The sequence below is a fragment of the Catharus ustulatus genome, chromosome 2, assembly GCF_009819885.2.
Source record: "Catharus ustulatus isolate bCatUst1 chromosome 2, bCatUst1.pri.v2, whole genome shotgun sequence".
Taxonomy (NCBI): Eukaryota; Metazoa; Chordata; class Aves; order Passeriformes; family Turdidae; genus Catharus; species Catharus ustulatus.
In genome coordinates this window covers 108,531,135-108,553,445 of record NC_046222.1, presented here as the reverse complement: position 1 = coordinate 108,553,445, position 22,311 = coordinate 108,531,135, and the positions used below count along the sequence as shown (strand labels likewise).

Here is a 22,311-nt window from a genome sequence, read left to right as displayed (position 1 = left end):
ATATGATGGAAAGAAAGATATATACATGTTTATGAGTAAGCCAATACTAGCACTGAACAAATGGTTCAGAACTGAAGCAGAGATGCACTTGCACATGTGCTTCTTGCTGCACCTTTCTCTGTCTGAAAGTGTTCACAATATTTGCCCACTACTTTTGCAATATTACTTGTTTGTCTTAAAACAGCCACCACACTATCTTCCTACAAAACTCAGGGACTCTAGGCCCTCTTTGGCTGTTGGGATTTTGTGATAGCTCCTACAGGAGCAGTCAGTGCATCCCAGAGTAATACTGGGAACCTGGCAGCCCATGTCACTGTGATTCCACAAGACACTATTTTATGATGCAAACACATCCTGACCTCCAGAGCATTCAATATATCAAATGTGTAATGTATGCAGAAACAATCCCAATAAGGAAGGAGGTAAATAAATTTGTTATGATTTTAATGATATGCATTTTAAATGTCACTTTTGCTGAGCAATTAGGGTCTGAAGAGAGTGACCTTTGCACAGTGCTCAAATTGTCCTGAGGCATAGTCCTCCTCCATGCATTTATTACTGCCTTGTGTGATGAAGTGTAGGTGGTACGATGCAAGTCCATCATTTGTAGGAAGGATCTTTCTGGGGGAGACACACAATAAAAGCAAGATGGGTCAAACTTTTTGCCACAGAAATGCTGTGTGAGAAGCAAGGGATATTATTTATTGAAATGCACACAGGTGCCCTTCAATACACACATGCACAAATGTGGGTGGGGAGGGTCTCTGTCCGAAGAGCAGAGAACAAAGGGGACCAAATCACCTGCCCAAAGTGTGCCATTCTGCCCTTACCCTTGCTTCCCAGGTGAGCAGTGTGGGGATGGGCCATGCTGTCCATCTGGGTATAGGAACAACATCTCCTTACTCATCCCTGCTGCTGGATTCTGCTACAAGCCCAACATCTTCCAGAGTACATAGCACACCATCTATTCTCAGGTGTATCCACCCTCTGAGACATGTTTAAGATATTTTTTCTACTTACTTACACCAAGAATAGATGTTTTAGCTGCTAACATGTAGGCCCACTGGTTTGTCATTAGCAGTTCCAAAGGCAGTGTTTTAGGCAGAGGAGTGATCCCAAGGTAAGGCAGTGCCTTTGGGGTAGCTGCCACTGCAAGGGGAAAGCAAAGCAATAGACAGCTGCTTCTACTGCCTGTGCATCTGCTGGTGGTGTGGACAGTTCCAGTGTGGGAATACCTACAGCCTAGGTCTAAGGCTATAAAGTATTAGCTTTACAGCTGAGGCCTTTTAGTATGTGACAAAATGCAAGTGCAAGTAGGAGATAGTAAAATACAGGACTCCATTTTGGCAAGCAAGAACATTACAATAATGTAGCAATGGGCAAGGTCTACATCCCAACTGTGCCTCTGTGAGCTCTGGACACTGTGTGGCATCTGTTAGTTCAAAAACAGTGTGATGCATCACCAGAATAAGCTGCAGCTTATACAGAGCCATTTTTCTCTCTAGTATCAGTAACAAGTTGGTATTTTTCTGGTGGAGACTGCCAGGGTTGCCTACTGGTCCAAGAGGAGTGGGGAAGGGTGGCAAGAGGACCGATGGTTCTGCTGCATCAAGGATGTCCCCCTATAAACTGTAAGGCCAACCCTAGCAAAGGACAATCTAATATCTAATCAATTCTTGGTTTTATTGCTAGCAAGGCTGTCAAGCACTGGACAGATGGCTAATATTTTCTTTCACTATCAGGCTCTCTGTTGGATTTGGACCAATGATGTAAATATAAACAGCCCTGGCTCTTGGTCACTAAAGCCTCCTGCTATCAGCCCTCCCAGAGCGATATTATTTAAATCAACCAGGAAAGTGGGTATCACTGAGTAAAACAAACCAATTAGCCACACAAACTAGAAAACTGATCTCTTTAATCGAGTACTCCATTTTGCCATCACTAACTCTCACCCAAGGGGATTTAGTTCCATGTTTACTGCATGCCTGGTGCTCTGTGGCATTGCAGGGCAAGAGAGGTGTTGGAGTATTTAGGATAGTGTGTGTTTTAGGCCATCTGGCATGTTTGAGCCACATATGGAGTTCCTGCCACATTGAAATATTGAACAATTGGAGCCCAAACTTGGTGGTCTTTCCAAGTCTAGCTGTATTGCCATGATGTGAGTCCATCTCTGTGGCTGATTCCTGTGAGTCCAGGGAAAATTCAAATGATCCATTAACAGCTGAATGATGCTTTGTGCCACTTCTTTCCAGTGTGTCCATATGTGTGATTTGCTGCCATCAGTTCTGCAGTGTCCTTCAATTCCCCAGCTCTGATGCGTTCAGCGTGCGACCACAGAGTGCTGAAACCTGGTACATCCCGTGTAGGGAAATATGTATGGAGGTGTCTATCTCTGCTTCCCCATGAAGGAGAGTCACTTGAGGGTCATTCATGTCCTCCCTACCTGTCCTGCCCATGGGGTGTTAAGAAAAGAGGGACTGGTCTTACCACTGGCCCAGACCCATCATGGAGGTGCCATGCCTACACACCAGCTGAGCACCTGGGTCAGGGACACCAGCCCCGGCCATCCTCCCACTCTGGATACAGAGCATTTCCAATGCAGGATCCATCTGCCTGCCTCATAACATATTCCTCCACATCCTTGCAACCGATCTTTCTTGACCAGCATCAGCATCAGCATCAGCACCAGCACCAGCATCAGCATCAGCATCAGCATCAGCATCAGCATCAGCATCAGCATCAAGCTTGATCCATTTGGGTTTGAGCTTCTTACGGCAGTGAAAATGCCATTGGAGTCTACAAGACTTGAGGAGACCCTGTCAGGAACTCTGCTGTGTATTTTCTTCCAGTCACAGAGTAGAAAAAGTGAATATAGCAGAGTAGATGATGAATGTTTCAAGCCTTAAAATCAGTAGGTTCTAGGCTTAATTGTTTAAAAACCGAGCTTCTGGAAAATTTGTTCCAGACTGGAGAGACCTCATGACATCTTTCCATGCTGGAAGGGAGACCTTAAATCAGAGAAATATGTATATTAATGGGCAAAATAGCTCCTCTAATCTGCTGCAGCATGATTCATCTCTAGAACATTTGTAGGTAAGCACCAGTCCTGTATATTACTGGAGAGATATTTAGTTTTCATGTATTTCAGTAGCATTTTTGCTTGCTTGTTTGCAAGTTAACGTGTCTCAGATCTTTCCTTTTGTATTTTTTGGCTGGTTTGCTGTATCAAATGGAAGTGCATAGGGGTGGAACAGTGTTGGCATTGTTCTAGCTCTTACTGCATCTTGAAGCCAGTGTGCACCTATTGTGGAGCAGTGGCATCAGGAAACAGGGAGGGAGAAGGCTTCTACAGTTTTCTGGATCATGCATTAAAAATTATTCTGAAATATTATCATGGATTAGTTTAATGCCGCTGTAGAAAAACTGTATTTCAATGACCTCTGAAAAAAGAAAAGAATAGTTCATAGGGCATAAATGAGCAGGGAGATTGCTAAAAAAGAAAGTATGCAAATTATACAGAGAGATATTCAATACTCTAATTTAAAATATTGAGTATGGAAAGGGAGTCTAGTCGGGGGGGGCGGGTAGGGATGTTCTCATGCAATTATGCAAGGATATCCGTGTTTTACATTTATAGTGTTCCACAGAATATCTGGAATTCAGCCTATGCTGCCTTTCAGACGTAAAATAAACAGAGGCAAAATAAATCGAGTGAATACAATTAAACAAGGTTAACTTGCATCTAGACTTCTGAGAGCCTGGTATTTGCTTCATTTTCAGTCAGAAATTTCTAAAAGCATAGGCTTTTTTAATTAAAAAAATAAAAGAAGCCAGACAGAGAATCTTTCTTCCCCCCTCTGGTGATTTTTCTCAACCACTTGCGCTTTTGCTGTGCTGCTGGAGTAGCTGGGAGACAATTGGAGGTTATTTTTAGACTGACTCACTCTGTAAAGCTGACATTTGTAGGTTAGGCGTACCAGTTGCCGACTGCTTCTTCTTCTGCGTCTTCCTTAAATATTCCCCTTCTAAACAGTTGGACATCCTCCCCCTCCTTCCCCAGTCTTTCCCCATAAGTATCAAAGTACTAAACCCACGTTCTGTCTGTCAGCATTTTCTGTGGAGCTGAGTTAAATGCATCATTTAGGAGGCGCAGTCAGCTCGTGTCCTCTCACGCAGCTGGAAAAACACAACACGAAGCAGTGCTGCTGCACCTCAGATCTGCTCCTGCTGGAGCACAGCATGCTGAGCATCCCTCTAAAGCTCAGAGGAGGACCAGGACATGGGCCAAGCCTCAAGGCTGGATTTGTGTACTGGGGGTCCCCATGAGACCCACATTAACTCGTTTTCTGTTTCCCATCCACCCAAGAGGCATTTGGCTGCCCACAACCTATGGCCCCAGAAAAGGGCATGGCCAGGAGCACCCTGCAATGTGACCTGCATTTCTAAGGCTTGCCTTTTGACATCCTTGTCCACTGAAGCTGGAGAAAATGAGCTGTGTTTAAAAGTAAAATTGCTGGTGTGTTTTGCCTCCGAGGAATTAGCCAAATGTGGGCGTGCAGGCAGCAGCCCATGGGAGCTGGGGTGCAAATCCCTGGGATGGATTGTCATCAATTCAAGGAGCTGGAGATTCCCTGGTGTGTAAGAGACTCCATATTGCAGTTATTCACTGCTCCTAAGCCATAGCATTTAGCAACATGGTAAATCTAAATCACCGAGCTTTCAACCCTGAACTCTTTCAATCTGCTGGAATTTATGGAAACACAAAGACTTTCTAAGCCCAAGGAGGAAAGATGGTTGGTAAAATCGAAATTCAACAGCAGATTAGATTATGAAACTGCCATTAACCTACTCTATATTATCATCTCAAATCCTTCTAATATATTTGCCATGCAGCAGTACAAACATTATTTTCCACTTAAATTAAGGCTGAACAGAAATCCTTTTCCCAGTGAACCTCTTTCCTTTCCTGATGCTTTCTTTTTTAATGAATATCTTCTTGCAAATGGCAGTTTAAATAAATCCAGGCATGTAATCTTTTAGGACAAAATCCATTTTTTTGCAGTAGAGACCATATGTGGGCCTCATGCCAGGTAAAATCTAGTGTGCAGTCTAGTGAAATTCAGCCTTGGGCATCTTGTGAAAGTCAGAGCTCTGCTGTTCTGCTCAGTGCAATGCTCCTCTTTGGTTTTATGAGCACAGTGTTGACCACAGACCACACTCATTCAGAGTTACCAGGACTATATCACTCTTTTCTCTCCTGATAATGCATATTCCCACCTTGGCCCATTCAGGAAAACCCTGAAATCTGTTTACAAAGAGCTGGCTGGAGGCAGACAAAACACATTGCTGCTGGATCCACACCTCCTTCCATGTAAGCCAGCTGCATGAGGTGCTTTATCAGTGCTATTCCCACGTCAATAAAGAGGGAAGTAGGAGCATGTCCCAAACTAGGGTGTCTGGAGGAAGGGCTGCTGGGAGACAAGAACAGTTCAGGTAAGGACATCACTGAGGTAGTGGTCTTTGGAGGAAGGCATGGCTGATTGGGGACAACCTAAAGCAAAACAAAAACACCTCACTAGGTTCTTCTTTTCTTAGCTCTGTACCTTCAGAAATGAGGTCAAATAAAAAATGTTATTGCAGTCTCTGTTTTGGTGAGATTTCAAAAGCCCCTGCAATATAGTGCTCTTGGCTGACTCAGGAGAGCACACTGAGGGAAGCAGCTCATCCCCCAGGCTGGTCAGAGTGTCTTGGTTCATGCTTGTAGAAGCCATGGGTTGCTGTAGCTCTGTTAGTTTGGAACTATTCTGTCTCAGGAAGCAGCTCTGTGCTGAAACCTGGGATCTTCTCCTGCTCTGGTGAGCACCAGAGGAGAAACCTGAGCCCAGTGGTGGGAGTAGTGCTGTCTCTGTTCATTTCTCCAGCAGTAAGCAGGATTCTGCCTGTATTTAATAAATGTACACCTGTTCTTTTATTTCCCAGAAGTGTTCCCCATGCTGCTAGAGACCCCACAAGAGCACAAAACCTCTCCCTAGAGCAGCAAAATAATATCATGAAGGTCATGTTGGTAGGGTGCCTCTCTCACATCACTACCACTGGTTGCCCAGAAACAAACCTCCTGAAAATTCAGATGCTAAAAGCAGCTAAAGGAAAATCAAAAGCAGGAATTAAGAAGGAAGGAAATGTGTTAACTAGTTAATTAACTGATTGATGTTACTTTGTTGGTTCTTACTCTGCAGTCAGCACTGGTTCAGTGAAATGTGCTTTCAAGAGAAATGATGCTAATTAAGTACATGACAGAGTGGCCCAGGTAATAATTAGCAAGGGATGAAGTGACCATTTGTTAGAAATTTTTTTGGCAGGCCTGCAGATAATTTGTATTTTTGTTTGTCTGCCCAAACCTTGGGCTACCTGTAAAGATCTTCAGCAAATGTAACGTCCAGATCCCCCCTGGCTTAAAAAGCAGCAGAAATCTGAGATACAACCAGCATTCATTTTCTATTATGCAAATACAGCTTCACAGTATGACACATCTGTAAAGCTTCATTTGGTTCCCCCCTGGCACAGTAAGCATCTGCAGCTTTAATGTCTTTGATACACTGTTTTTGATTAGATTAAAGATGATATTTATAGTAATTTCAGTAATGTCATTAGCTGTCACTGGAGTATCCTCCAACATTTTGTTTCCTCCATATGTTTTGCAGAAGGGATAATGAAATTTGACTGTCCTGCAGCTTGTGTATAATAGCCTTGTTGGGAGCAGGGTTCCATGGGATCAGGCACTACACTTCAAGTGAAAATGCTGGTGATCTGGTGTGCTCTGTAAACTGTGCATGACAATCCTGCCCTCTGCCTCCACGGTGTCCTTCCTTCCCCATCCCTCAGAGACAAGGTCCCCTTTCCTGTTGGCTGGCTGAAAATACACTTGTGTGTGGGGTCAGGTCAGGAGGGACAGATGGAAGGATGGATAGGTGGGAGGGTAAGACATGAAGGGTGACTACAGATCACTATTATATTTAGCAGAGAGGAAAATCCTGGGAAATATGACGACAAGCAATAAATACCTTCAGTTTAAGAGTTTAAACAAAGGTGGGGAATTATTTATAGAAGGACAGTGAGTGCTGGCCAAAGGTCAGGGAAAGGAAAACAGTTCAGATTTTTTTTTTTTTGGTGTGTGGGGAAAGTAACTGGTATGTAGCACAGTTGCCAAGACCAGAGGGGCCAAGGCAAATGTTTGTGTCCGTGCAGGATGAGAAAGACTGTGGGTTAGGGTTATGTGGTGACAGTCCTAAGGGTGGGAGAGAGGAGCTGGACATGCAGCCAAGAGATTTTCTCTTCTATTTCTGATCCCCAGCCTCCTTCTGCAAAGCACAGATACAGCTCTCCAAAGGCACTCCCACACGGCTCTGTGTAGTTATTTGTGGGAGTAAACACTCCAGTTTTGAGATTGTTCTAGATTCACTTTCCTAAAGTCCAAAATATACTATGTCACTTGAAAGAGTAATGCACTGGGCATTTATGATGGGCAGTGGGCACACTGGAGGCAAACTGTTATTGCAGAATTCAGCACATAAACATTAGCTCCCCAAGAGGTGGTTAGTGAAAGTATATATGTGAGTGACTTTGTTTAAGTAAAAGAAGATAGCTTGACTTTGCATTAATCTTTAAGATTAATGGTGCTGGAAAAAAATTAAGAAATTCCAGAAATATATCCCAAAAGCATTTATAGGGACAAAAAAAATAGATAATTTTGAGTATTGCACTTAAAGCTGCATTCCCAAGTTGTGCATACTGAAGATCTGACCCACTGTAACATCACTGTAGGCAGAGGGGATCCAGCCACGGGGGTGGGGGAGCTGTGGAGAAAGTGAGGGAGAGAGGTCTCACTAGTCTCTGGAGCATCCATGCACCAGGTCCTGGGAGCAGCAGGGGCACACACAGCCCAGTAGCCTTCCCTGGTGTGCTAGAGATGATGGAGATGTCACCTGGTGGCAGCTGCAGCTGATCCGGGCATGGTGCCCTGAACCTCCCCGGGGTGGTGTCACCTTGATCAGTTTAGCACCAAAAGAAGAGACATTTTAATTCAGAGCTTACTGTGCCCCACAGTCCAAGGCAAGTTTTGCCCCTAACATGCACAGATGAAGTCACTGTTGGTTTAAATGGGCATGGCATGAGCACAGCATGAGGTGATACCAACCACAGCAGTGGATCTCACCTTCATATTCAGCCACTGTGCTGCTCTGAGCTAGGAGCAATACTCTGGTCATAGTAACCTTGGTTTGGTCCCTTTTACCCAAGGAAGAGAAGCTTGCCAGGTGACTGTAAAACAGGTTCTTCAAGCCAATTGTCTTTCTCTGGCTTCATACTACCTTAAGCTGAGAGCAAATGATTGTCTCATTGCTCTAATCAGAGCCAGTAAGTCCTTTCAAGCAGCAGTTCCCTTAGGAACAGCATATATGTTGCAATCAAACTGTATTTCACCACTAGATCTTTATAAAAAGTAAGAGGGCAAACAGCTTTATTATTTTCCTTTTTTTGCAAATGTATTTTGCATTTATGACAATGAAAATATAATTTGAAAATGTAAAACCAAAATCTCACTTAGAAACTGTCAAATACAGTTGTTTATGTTTCCAAAAAACAATCATTTAAAATTCTGTTTCAAAAGACACGACTTATATATTTTCATATGTATTAACAGGCATATGAAATATATTCATATTGGTATATTTGAAAATACATTTGTATTTTGCATATAGCCATTACATTAACATTGTGAATATTTTTATTTATCACCAAAGTCAGTTTGTAGGAACTATAGTAATCCATATGTTTATCTAAGATATGTGGCTACATCTGTAGTTCTCTCTCCTTTACTGCTGGCTTCCCCCTTGCCCTAATCCTTTTCAACCTCCCAGGCACTTTCTACTCCTTCTTTTATTAATTTTTACCATTGAATCACCATCCCAGTTTCATTCAGGTCTGGATTACCCTGGTTCAGAAATTCATTTCACTGGCTCCCACACCTCTACCCTGAGCAAGCACTTCCTTCAGTAGGCTCAGCCTGGGCAATGTGGGGCGTTCAGCCCAGCACACCTCAGAAAATGTCATCGGCCCATGGCTACCTCACATCCCCCTGCACTCCCACCACACAGGGAGAGCATGAGCTCTTCACACTGAAGATCAGGGACTTGAAAGGAGAAATGTTGATTGTTTTCAGATCCTTCAGTTCTCCATCCTGATTAACGTCTCATATGGAAGAAGTTTATGTTAAACTGATGTTCACAGGCTCTGCATCATGCAATATCATTCTCTGCTAAGCAATTCTTGTCAACACCTATAGTCTGTTTCTTTGTTGGACTCTTGGTGAAAATTGTTGAAACTCGTGTTTTAATGTTCCCTCTCCTATTATTTATAATATAGTGACTTAAAAGTGACAACTAACCAAAACAGTTCTTGGTAGATATGTAATTTTCTGTATATTTTGAGCATGAAGTTTTCTCTTTTTAAAGAAGAGGATGCTTACTCTAACAATCTCAAAATGTAATTAAAACATAAAATAAGAAAATTCTATAGCTGCCCTCCAGATGTTATAAAGATTTCCTGTAGAGTAACAAAAGTGATCTGTTTCTGAAGTCCTCACAGCTTTCTGCAATATCCACTGTCTCAAGCTTCCAGAACTTACTGTCTGCCAAAGACAGACATTTTTGAGGAGAATGAGGAGATGATCCTTTTAACCTCACCAGCTACAGCCAATAGAGGCTGTGAGCCAGTGTCCCAGCCATACAAGATGTTCCCAGTTGCATAAGCTTTGTTTGCTATCAGTCACCCTCATCTTCTCACCCCTCGTTATGCTCCTCATTAGTTTGTCATGGGCTGATTTATGACTGTCCCTTCAGCAAGGATACCCCACATCCCCCCCCTCCCATTGGGCAGCCTGTGGTGTGTGAGGAATACCCAGGCTGGACTTTCTGGAAGAGCCTGCCACCCACCATCAATTCCTGTCTCCACTGGAGATTGGGCTGTGCTTCCTTCACAGCCCTTTGAGCAGCAAGGCAGTGCTGGCTGCCTGCCCCCCATCTTCTCAGCAGACTCACCAGAGTGCCACAGTTTCAGGGTTACCCTTTATTCTGCCTCAATAGGGTAAAACCAAGTTTTTTAGGCAGAATCAGTAGCTTTTGCAAGGTCTGGTGCTTCCCCACCAGCCAATCATAGAATCGATAGTTTGGGTTGGACCTTAAAGAGCACCCAGTTTCAAACTCCCTGCCATGGACAGGGACATCTTCCACTAAACCAGGTTTCTCAGAGCCCCATCCAACCTGGCCTTGAACACCTCCAGGGATGGGACATGCCCAGATTCTCCTAGCACCCCATGCCAGTGCCTTACTGCTCCCAAAGAGCAGACATGGGCTTTTGCAGCCTGTGAATTCTAACAAGAAAACCTGCCATGGACAGTCTCAATCCTAGTTTGTGCACACCCCCATTGTTTCTATCTGAGCTGCTCAGGGACCAGGACTTTGCCATTCTGCAATTTGCAGTGCAGGGGATGGAGCAGTCCTGAGCCCCAGCAGGGAGAGTTGCATCCTGCAGTGTCCTACAAAATCCAGCACTTCTCCAAAATAAATTGCAGAGCTACCAAGACATCATGTTTTGGGGTGTTTACTTTCCTTTTTGTTTTCACTCACACACCAAAGGATATTTGTATATGAAAACAGCAAAATCCATCAAAATTACCTGAGCTGAACTTGAGCAGAGATGGAGGATTACAATATTTTCTCATCTCACCGATACTGGTAACAATCCTACCCTACAAAATATTTAGCTGAAACTACATTTCTCCAGAGAACTATTTGGTCTAAAGAGCATTTTGCACATTTTTCCCCAGCTGTTAGTTTAGTTTTGTTTTTTTTTTTTTAATCTGAGTCCTGAAGAGTATGTGTTTGGGATTATAATAATTTTGGGATGAGCTCCTCATCTGCATGATGCAGCTGGCAAATGAGCAGCTCAATTTGCACCTCGTGGTGTGCACATGATGCTGCTGTCAGGACTGTCAGGATGTGCTCAGCTCTGACTGAGCCCCCCTTCCCCAGCTCCAAACCCATTTCAGAGCATCCCCTCCAAATCCCCCACCCTGCCAAAGCTCCGGCACCCGCAGGCTTCCCCGGTAATCTCCGGATCATCCAAAATCACACTTCGGGGGAGCACAGAGGGGCTGTGCTGCGGGAAGCCGCTTGTGCCTGCTCAAGCTTTGGCTCGTTCTGAAGTTAACCTCTCTGCCTGGGCATGCTCATCTGCAAATTGAGGAATAACAACACTCTTCAGAGGGGTGGTGGGGTAAGGATTAACTGCGATGCCACTTTGAAGCACTACATACATGCCAAATATTATAATCATCCTAAACGCGAGGCTGGGATAATCCATGTATTTTGGCAGCCCTGGAATCCTATTTTACTTCATCTGTTTTAATTAATAAATTTAATTTCGCATTATTAGGGAAAACAAGGATAAAAAATAGAGCCTGCATATGCTTTATTACAAATTATTGTTATCAGCTGCCCCGCAGGACTCCAGTCAGCACTAAATATGAACAATGGTTAAATTACAGGGGTCAGGGAATGAGCACAATCAAAATGCAAACACTTTTATTCTACGTGAGATGGGCAGGGAAAAAAAAAAGGAAGAATCCTTGGAACCTCCTTGGAGCCACTAGGACTGCAGAGAAGCATACCAAGTAAACTGTAAAACTGATTACGGGGCTCAAAAAGGCTAACATGCAATTTGTGTTCTTTTTATGTAGATTAAATGCATTCACTGCAGTTCATACAGCTTAGATACTCAGCAGGGATTCAGAGGGCTGGGTATCAGTCAACCACAGCCAGCCACTAAACCACAGGGCAAAATCTGCTATTGTACATTAGAATAGTCACTTAATCTATCTTAATGGGTGAAAACCCCATGGGACAAATGTATATTAAAATCAGAAAGTTAGTTGTAATGTTTGAGGAAAGAAGTATATATTTTTTTTGAGATAACACTGTAAAACATCATTAATGAGTCTGAAGTCTTCTTGAACATAATTTTGTTTAGCTTTTGAAAATAAATCTGCCCAGTAGCCCAGGTCTGTGGACTGGGAGGAAGCCCAAAGGCATGAGACATTGGCCAAAGGGCTGTGACTGGAATAAACCAGGCAGGATTTCCTTTGGGTAGCTGCTGTCTGATGGGTTTCTCTTGAGAACATAAAACATGCCAAACATGAAAGTCTGGGGACATGGCTACCAGAATATTGGTGCTGTAAACAATAGTAGAGCCACCTTTTGGAAAACAACTCTAATAAAGGTAAATGTTGTTTTTTATTTGGCAGGAGCTACTGAAAGGCCATTCTGTACTCTGCAGCAGAGCAGAGAAAGCCCTACCTTCTGTCTGCCTTGTTTCAAGAACTCTGAGTCACTGGAAACTAAGAAGAAATAACACAACTTTATCCTCTGCTTGAAAAGGTTCCTATTTATTTTCTTTGTCTCTGGGCTCTCCTTGGCCCCTTCTAGCTTAGATTCCCCTTATAGAAGGTTTTCTGCCCCCCACTATTTACATCCTATTTAGAGTTAATTGGGAATGCCTGCCATCATGGCTCAGAAATAATTATTTTGCCATACTTAGTCTTAAATCAGGATTTTTTTACACCTGTGCTGAGGATGGCTGATCAAAACACTGGCATTCCTGCATGTGGAGCCTGAAATGGTGCTATGGGCAAGGACCCCAACCCCATGTAAAACACACATGGGTACAGATTGGGGGGACAGTGCTTTAACAGACATCCATCAACATTATTTTGGAAAATACTTGGTGAAAAAGCCTCCTAAAGCCTACAATGTCCATTTCACTTTAACTGGACATAGGATGAGTTCTTCACCAGCTGTCTCAGCTGCCTGGTTACCAGCCCCACATGGATGCTGCTGCAGGAGAGCCATTTTTGGGCAGAAACTGCCTTATGGTAAACCTGCGCTCCAGAAGCACAATGTGAGTTGATTGGTCTGTGAACTAGAAGTGATGCTGTGAGAGCTGGGTGACACACTGGGAACTAATGTCATAACCTGACTCATTCTGCTAATCAGACATTTGCAGTAGTCTCCTAAAATGCATTCCTGTTGGCCGGAATGAGGACCCCAGTCAGCGCGCAGCAGTTGATTGTGCAGGAAGACTGGATGACATTGAAAGCCAGAGCAATAAAAACAAATGACATTTAATAGTGCTGAACATCTTGCTCCCAGGGACTGGACAAGCACTGCTGACATAAGCTGAAGGCTCCTGTGTCAGATACTACAGGTATGGCAGACAAGCCTGGGAGGGTCCATCAGGCACAGAATGGCTGAGAGTCAGTGCTAGGAAGTGTCAGTGCTCTTCTAAGAGCAGGGAGCAAAGGTGCTTCCAGCAGAGCTGGGGAGTTAGCAGTACTGCTGTCCCATGTGTAGGTGAGGCACAGGCCAGGTGAAGATGCGTAGTTCTGGTTGCACCTTCCTAAGGGGAATTTCTTTTATCTCTGAATAATTTCTAAACTTCTGCATGATTTCACCAATGAAACGCGTATGTCTCAGACAGGAGCACACAGCACAAAAATCTGTTCTTTTCACTCAGCTGCCCTGCACATGCACACACACAGACACACACACACACACTCTTCAAGGCATCTCTGGGTGCCATAGAGGGACTGGGGACTGAAGCACCTCAGGCACTTACACTGCTTGGGTAAGGGACATCTTCAAATTTCTCCTGTGTGGTTCAGGTACCTGGCAGCAATAAGCTGAGGCACAGATCAGCCTGCTGGGGCATGTAGGGTGCCAACCAGGATGGATCAAGAGCAAGGGCAGATGCCAGCTCAGGAAAGGTCAGGACATTCATAGTCCTACTGCAAGGAGGCAGCCTGGCTCCTGGTAGCAAAGGCACATGCTGCCTGCAGCGCTGGCACCTAACCAGATGGGATTTGAAATGGGAGGAAATGGGATCTGGCCTTCTGTGTTGGGAGGCAAGGGGAACTGAGTCCCCTTCACGCTCTGCAGCCAAGCAAACACTGCACTCCTGCCACTTCACTGTGATTTGCATGGCAGATCAGAAGGACGAATTTCTCTCTGGATGATTTAGCACTCACACCTCAGCAAGTGTACTTCATAAGGTAAAGGATTTTTCAGTGCCTCAGCAACCTCCCTCACAAGTCTTAGCAAAAGCAGGATGCCTAGGGATGCCTAGGACCTCCTGGGAACTGCTGCTTGGCCTTGTCTTCACTCAGAGTGCCTCTGCACATTTGGGTGTCCTCCAGGACATACAGACATGGCTGACATTGTCAGTCACTGCAATGATTTTCCTGGCCTCTAAGGGAGGGTTAATTTGACATGCTCTTTTCTCCTGGCTTAATTCTGTGTTTTCTTTAACTGAAATACAAATGCAGGGCTGCCGTTGTCCTTGTTTTCTGTCACAGTCTGTTGCCTACATGCCATGTGAAAAGGAGATTTCTGTTTTGATAATTACTGGTTGCCTATAGACTGCGTGGCAGGGGCTACATGTTTCTTTCATTCCGACTACTCTGTTTTTAATATAACCTCCCAATCTTTTTCACCTGTTGGCCTTAACCTTCCACAAGCAATGAGAAGACCACTAAGAGTTGTGAATTCTGATTTCCTCCTTCCTTCCATAACGTCATCAAATTGCATACATCCCATATTGACTGTGTCTGTTTTGCCGTTTAATTTTGTTCAATGGCTATATCACACATGGAGGTAAAGTATGAACATCTGCTTCAGTGCAAGAGCTTCAAGACCAGTCAAAGTCATTGTTATAATTTCACCTTAGAAACTTGTAAAGTCTGCATCCTCCATTCTACTGGGAAATAGGCATTTCTGTAGTCTATGTTTAACAACCCACTGCTTAACCCATTGCTGCACAATGGGTCATGAAAAATACACTGGGATTTTCAGACTACAATAACTTTTCTACCCATGATGTTGGAGAAGGGAAAGATCTGGAACTTGTAAAAGATTAGGTGGTTTTTAAAAATTCAGCCATTTTTCAGGAAGCACTGAGTTTTTAAGTCCATTTTTTGAAAAATAATAAAACTAGCCTTTCTATTACACCATTCAAATATTAAATATATTTTAAGTGAGGGATTTTCTTCTGCATATTAAATTTATCTTCCAGACATCACTCCTTTTGGTACTGTAACTAGAAGATGAAATGATAAAAGACACTAAATTACACAGTCTGAGATATTCTGGCTAATGTGTCTATTCTAAAAGCCAATATACACAGTGGTATTTACAACTCTTGCCTGGAGAATGGCTTATCATAATTTTCTTTTATTAAAGATGTTTGAAGTATGTCTCACCCTTCTCCAAGGACACAGACATCCCCAGCAGTAAGGAAATCACATGGCTCCAGTTCTCTTTGATCCATAACAGAGAAGAAAACTCCAAATGCCCATCGTGGCACTAGCCAATTGTCATGACTTCAGGTCACAGTTATCATCGTGCTGTTCCAGAATTATAGAACTGTAAAATCATTTAGCTTGGAATATACATTTAAGATGATCCAGTCCAACCCTTAACCCAGCACTGTCAAGTCCACCACTACAGCATGTCTCTAAGCACCACATCTACACTTCCTTTAAATATCTCCAGGGAGAGTGACTCAACCATTTGCATGGGCAGCCTGTTCCAGTGCTTGGCAACCCTTTAACTCAAGACATTTTTCCTGCTTTCCAATCTAAACCTCTCCTGGTGCACCTTGAAGCCATTTTTTTCTCATACTGTCATTTGTTACCTGAGAGAAGAGGCTGCTCCTCACAGCTGGTTACAGCCTGCTTTCAGGCATCTGTAGAGAGTTATAAGGTCCATCTTGAGCCTCTTTTTCTCCAGGCCAAACAACCCCAGCTTCCTCAGCTGCTCCTCATCAGACCTTTGCTCCAGGCCCTTCCCCAGCTCCGTTGCCCTTCTCTGGACATGCTCCAGCTCCTCAATTTCCTTCCTGAACTGAGTGGCCCCAAACTGAACACAAGATTTCAGACGTGGTCTCACCAGTGCCCAGTACAGGGGATCAATCACTGCCTTGGTCGTGCTGGCCACACTATTGATGATACAGGCTAGGTTGACACTGGCCTTCTTGGCCACCTGGGCGCACACTGGCTCATGTTTAGCTGGCTCCAGGTCCTTTTCCACTGGGCAGCTTCCCAGTCACTCTGCCCTCAGCCTGTAGCACTGCGTGGGATTGTTGTGGTGCAAGTGCAGAACCCAACACTTGGCTTTGTTGAACCTCATACAATTGGCCTCAACACACTGGTCCAGCTTGTCCAGATCTTACCCAGTATATCCATCCAGGCTGAGAGCAGACAGTTTCTCCGGGAGAATTCTGTGGAAAACAGTGCCAAAGGCTCATCAGTTTCTCTGTTGAATTATGTTCCATTGTGATTGTGATAGTCAAACACCCTTTTGGAGTATATTTAGGTAAAACATAGATAGAAATAATTGACAACAGCTTATGTACACCATCACTTGTAAGGGATGACATCAGCTCCAATTGGTTCATGCAGTATGATTTGCATTATAGCTCATTGCTGGTTCTTCGGATTGATAGTGGTACACACTAAAATGATGTGATATTTGTCTGTATTGCTACAAATTCACTGCTACCTGCTTTTTCATGGTCATTGCTAAATGACACATCCTGCCCTCTGAGACTCTGATCCTGACAGCAATGAGATCTAATGCAGGATGTGCTGGTTTTGGCTGGGGTGATTTCCTTCACAGTAGCTGGTATGGGGCTATGTTTTGGATTTGTGCTGAAAACAGGGTTGATAATATAGTGGTTTTGTTATTGCTGAGAGAGCTTACACAAAGCCAAGGCCTTTTCTGCTTTTTCCTGCTGCCGTGCTGGTGAGGAAGTTGGGGGTGCACAGGAGGTTGGGAGGAGACACAGCTGGGACAGGTGATCCCAGCTGACCAAAGGGATGTTCCAGACCATCTGGTATCATGCAGTACATGAAATGGGGAAGAAGGACAAAGGGGAGGACATTTGGAGAGATGGAGTTTGTCATCCCAAATCACTGTTACACATGGTGGGGCCCTGCTCTCCTGGAAATGGCTGAACTCCTGCCTGCCCATGGGAAGCAGTGAATGAACTCCTTGTTTCTCATCGCTTGTATGCATGACTTGTGCTTTCCCTATGAAACTGTCTTTATCTCAACTCATGAGTTTTCCAGCTTTAGCCTTCCATTCTCTCCCTGATCCTGCTGGTGGGGCTTTGAGTGACTGGCTGTGTGGGGCTTGGCTGCTGGCTGGGGTTAAACCACAACAAGGAGATAAAATAGTTCTTTGTAAGAGAACAAAAAAAAATTGAAACAATTTGACTTCAGACAAGCAAATTACATGGGTTGTGCTACATTAATGTAAAGAAAATATGTATACACCAGATAATGGTGATGCTACATCAATCAAACATATTAGGGAAAAATGAGCAATGTGGGCTTGGAAACTTAAAAGTACTGTGACAGCTTCTGTATCCTTCTGCTGATAAAGGATACAAAAGGACTTGTCACAAATCCAGTTATCCATGCCCACAGAAAACCATAAAACCCCTCTGAAATGAGCCAAAATTGTGTTTTCAAAAACAAAGGTCTCTCATACTTAAAGTCCTTTCTGGGAGCTATTCCAGATCTAAATGGAGTGTCACTAGGAAACAGGAAAGCTTTCTTTCCCAGTGCCACGGCCCTTTCATTTCTCTCCCTGAAAGATTAAATTTGAACATTGCACAGTCGGATTCTCTGCTTTCCCATCTTGTGCCATGCTTGTGGTGAAAGGCTGCCACGTCCAAAGAGCAGCTCTTTGCTCCCTGTTTGCATTTCTCTGTATGGCTGCAGGATAAAAGCCTTAGTGTCATGTGATGTTATGTTTAAAGAAACTGGTAACTGGTCCAGCACTTTATCTTTCTCATCTTGCCACATGGCCATGTAGTGTTCTGTGGAAATTCTTGTGTATATGAAGAAAAAAAAAACCTTAATGGGTGAGTGGGTTGGATTTTTTTAGGTGATGGTGACCTTTCTGGTTTAGTTTTCTGTTTTTAAATGGTGGCTGTTCAAAGGAATGTTAGAATAAATCCTGAGAGATGGGATAAAAGTCAGAGGGCAAGGGAAGCTGTTGGGGGTGCAATACAAATTCATTTAGCACATTGCTCTGCAATTTATCACTGAGGTCTCACCTCCATATATGTGGTGTGTGCTGCATATTTAGGGACAGGGATGAAGTACAGTGGGGAAAGTGGCTACACTCTTCCTAGTACAGACAGTTTTATAAACTAGGATTTATTTACTGGCACACAGTATTGCTGTCAAGACACCTACAAGTATTTTGGCCCATAGATTTTCACTGAAATAGGGGTAGGCAGCTGGAGTTGTGCCTTCCTCAGAATGACATCTGAAAGGGGTGGCCTGGTGGCAGCCTGCTTGGACTCACTTCACTGCCCAAATCTTGGCTTTCCCATGAAACACCTAGTGTTTTACAACTAACAACCAAAGTGGCATTTGTGAGCAATGATAACAGCATCAAAACTTTGCACAAAAATGGATGTTTAACTGCTTTATTGCTGAGAGCTTGCCTGCAGAAAGTGGAGGAGCACAATATGCTGCCGGGTCACCTGCTCTGGCTCTGCAGTGGGAGTGGCAGAGGAATACACTGTGCAAACTCCCAGTGGGCTCAGTGCCTTGTAGGTGGGTTGAGAAAAGGAGGGTCCCTTTGCCATGAGATCTCCACATTTGCAGGGTGCAAGAGGTGGGCAAAATCTGCTTATAGCTGGATTGGAAAGTGGGGGAGCTATAAAAAGAAGAGGATTTGCAGAAAGACAGAAGTCACAAATCACAGTTTGTATTTGCCTAACCAGCCCCAGATGGCAGAGATTTGTAGGTGTGGTGGCTGAGGAAAGTTTTCAAGAGAAATTTAAAAAGATGGGAACAATGGGCTTTGCAAAACCTGAAGGACTTTCCTATGCATGGTGGGGGGGGCATGTGTGAAAGTGACTGACGGGGAAATGCATTCCAGGAGGAAAATGCAGACCAAGGACAGAAGGAAGGAGCTTGAGAAGCTGAAGGACATTGAAGACGAATGTCCATGCTTTGATATGATGAATGGCTGCACAGCCTGCTCAGAGCTGCACATGGCTGTAGCATTGAGCAGTGATGGCTGGCTTGCAGGTGGTCACTGGGCAGTGCTACCACCACCTTCCCTCCTTCTTTCTTAAACCCCTGCTCTTGGTAGAAAGTAAACAAACAAACAGAAGTTTCCTATTATCTCATCTTTAAAGATTTGTTAATATGCTGGCTCAGAATTCAGAGGCTTTTACAGAACAAACTTTGTCCCTCTGAACTCCATTTAAATTCCATTTCAATGGGTAATGCTATCAATTCTTTCACTGAAAATTCAGAAGGAGCTGCCTTTAGAATAAGTTCAATTTTCTGGATTACAGAGTGTGCTTAAATCTGTCTGTGGCTACATTTATTACAGTCCCTTTTTTTCAACTTGCTTGAACTCTGAAAGGGGAAGGTCAACTGATACAACCTCATAAAAACCCAGTGCAAATGTAGGGACTATCAGGAAATTTCATAAGTTTAGGATTTCTGTCATTTCAAAAAGAAAAATTGATTGTCCTTTTCCCATTTGCCTGGAACAGGTGAATGAAGATACTTCTGGAGCAATAATTTATTGTGTCTTTAGGGATTCAGTGAAGCATTTATGAATATAGCCCAAAGTCTCTTGACATTGGCTGCTTGATATGTATTTTACACATATTTTACACAGGAACTTGAAGAGCAAACTTGGCTTTCTGTATGAAGTCATAAACACTAGAAAGCCTTGTGCACAGTGAAATGTGCTACCAGGTGGTGCATCCAGGGAGGCTTTAAGCCCTTCTTTAAGCCCTCCCTGACCCCTATGAGTCTGATCTGTTCCATCTGTGGGATATGCACCAGCACCTGGCCTTTCTGCGGGATGCTCCATTCTGCTCCACAGCAATGGACTCGTGTAAGTGAGAGAGGAGATGGGGACAGGCTGGCACATCTGCATGACCTGAGCAGGGTGGGCAGCAGCCCTCACAGGAGGCATATCCTCAGCTCCATTCTGAAGATGTGCTAAATCATTGGTCAGATGCAGGCTGCAAATTGATATCTGCAGCTGACAAGGCTCAGGAGGAAATTCCTTTAATTATGCTAGGAAGAGCATGATTAAAGGAGGTGAGAGTGGTAGGTGTGCAGGGTGAGGGACAGCAGGGGACTCATTTCTGTCACGTCTGGGAGCAATCCCACCGTGACACAGTAGTCTGTCTATCAGCCTTGTTTCTGTGAGGCTTTAATTAAATGAGCGAGTTAAGTTACTACAGTATAAAAGTTTCCAGATTTTGGGGAAAGTGATTCTGGCACCTTGAGGCAATGGTGTGCTGGTATCTCCTGCAATGCAAATCAGTGTGACACATAGTGCAGAATCAAGCCTGTTGAATGCTAAGGTCAGAGCTTAGCACACATATGTTGAACAAGACTCTGCTCTCTTCCTCCTTGCTGTGATGTTCACTTTGATGTAGATATGTCAGTGAAAACACACATAAGCATTTCTTACTGATGAAACAGTTTAAGTTATTCATACTTCAGAGGAGCCTAGGAAATTTGGCTCTTAGAGTTCCCAGGGTACTTCAGAACTTCCATCCTAAATTTCCCCTGCTTTTAATGCTAATGATTCCATTAAAAAACAAAATTACTTCAGTCAGAGTATGGTCAAGTTCCAGAAGGCAGCACTGAAAGCTCAGTAATAAATGTCAGGCTGGTTCAGAAATGTGTGTGTGCTCACATTGAACTGTGCAAATAACCAGGAAAAGTATGGAGCAAAGGCTGAACTGGCCCACTGGATGTGTTGGAATAGTCCGGCATGAAACCTGTATGTATGAAGTTTCTGAACTTCATCAGAGAGATCTCACCTTGTCCCTGCATAGTATATACAGGTCTGAAATCCTAGACTGTGGTTATTCATAATCTGTAACTATTTAAAATCTGTAGTCCTAAGTAGCTTTCACCCAAGAGTAACATAAGAAAAAAGTAGACAAGTCCTCTGAACTAAATCTTTAAGCCCTGGGAAAATCCTGCAAAAATGAGACTAGGAGAAGGAAATAAAAAACAAATAAGAAGATGACCAAGAGGGCCTTAAAAGAAAGTTTTGGGCCAATATTTTAGAAAGCCAAGGGAAATATACAGGAGACACTGAACGGGTTATCTTGGCATTGATCCCAGGCACAGTTCAGGGAAAGGCTGATTGGAGATGTAATCCATAAAAAGAAATGAAAAGATGAGAGCATTAGTAATGCCAATCAACCTCACTTTATGGAAAACAGGTTTTGTCAAATATACCTGATAACATGTTTTAGTAGAACCACAAGTCTGTGGGTCACAAAAAATGGTATTGCCATAAAGTACCCACATTTTTGTGTTTGAGGAAAAAAGTGCACTAACCAAAACCAGTGTAGGTCCTATTCAGAGAATGAGTAATGTAAACAGAGAAATTGAAAAGCCTTGGAAATAGGGAAGGGTAATCCCATATAGTGTGGTTTTAGTGGAGTCCAATGGGTACCTATTATTGATCTAATGTTATTTAATATAGGTTTTATAACCTGACCAAAAGACCTACTTCTCTACTCTGTTGATGAAGGCTGATGTAAACCACATGCACTTTCTAGTAGACATAGGTACAGTTATGAATTTAGAAACAAATAGAGCAGATCAGGAGTGTAAGATGGGGCGTTGTATTCTGGAAATTAGAGACCTTAAAGCAGAGCTGGAAGTCATTTGAGATAAATTACAGAATATGTTTCTTCCAGTATAATGATTTAGCCAGAGCAACAAGCAGATTTCAAGAGCACCCAAACAAGTAGAAATAGAGAAATGGTATCATCCCCGCGTAAATGAAATTATCTTTCTGCCACAGCATTACCATTACACTGCATCCACTAACTGTTGTCCAGACCTCAGCAGGGATCAGGAGGAGGAAAGTTCCAGGAAGGACCTGTGTGCTCTCCCAGTACAGGCTGCAGCAGCAAGAGCTGGTCAGTGCACACAGAAATTTAAGATAAAAGCCTTTACGATCTCTTTAAGAAAATATTTCTGTTGGCAGTGAGCATCTTAAGATGACAGAAAAGCCCAAGATGCTCTGGTGCTTTATCTGTATTAGAGAACTGCATGGGCCTGAGAACAGTAGGAAGAAAGCAAGGTGGGTAAATGGTTTCCTCTCTGGAGTCAGCATAGGATGA

At 43.5% G+C, this 22,311-nt stretch overlaps 1 long non-coding RNA gene across 4 annotated transcripts in view; it reads left to right on the top strand.

Moving 5' to 3' along the window:
- LOC116992925 overlaps positions 1–22,311 on the top strand; it is a 122,973-nt gene that overhangs the window by 11,519 nt on the left and 89,143 nt on the right. For 3 of the 4 annotated variants that reach the window (XR_004417135.1, XR_004417136.1, XR_004417133.1), the window contains one exon: positions 12,359–12,491. The exons of the other annotated variant lie outside the window; for it this stretch is intronic. This is a non-coding gene — a long non-coding RNA (uncharacterized LOC116992925). The remainder of the gene's footprint in view (positions 1–12,358; positions 12,492–22,311) is intronic. 4 annotated transcript variants of the gene reach the window in all.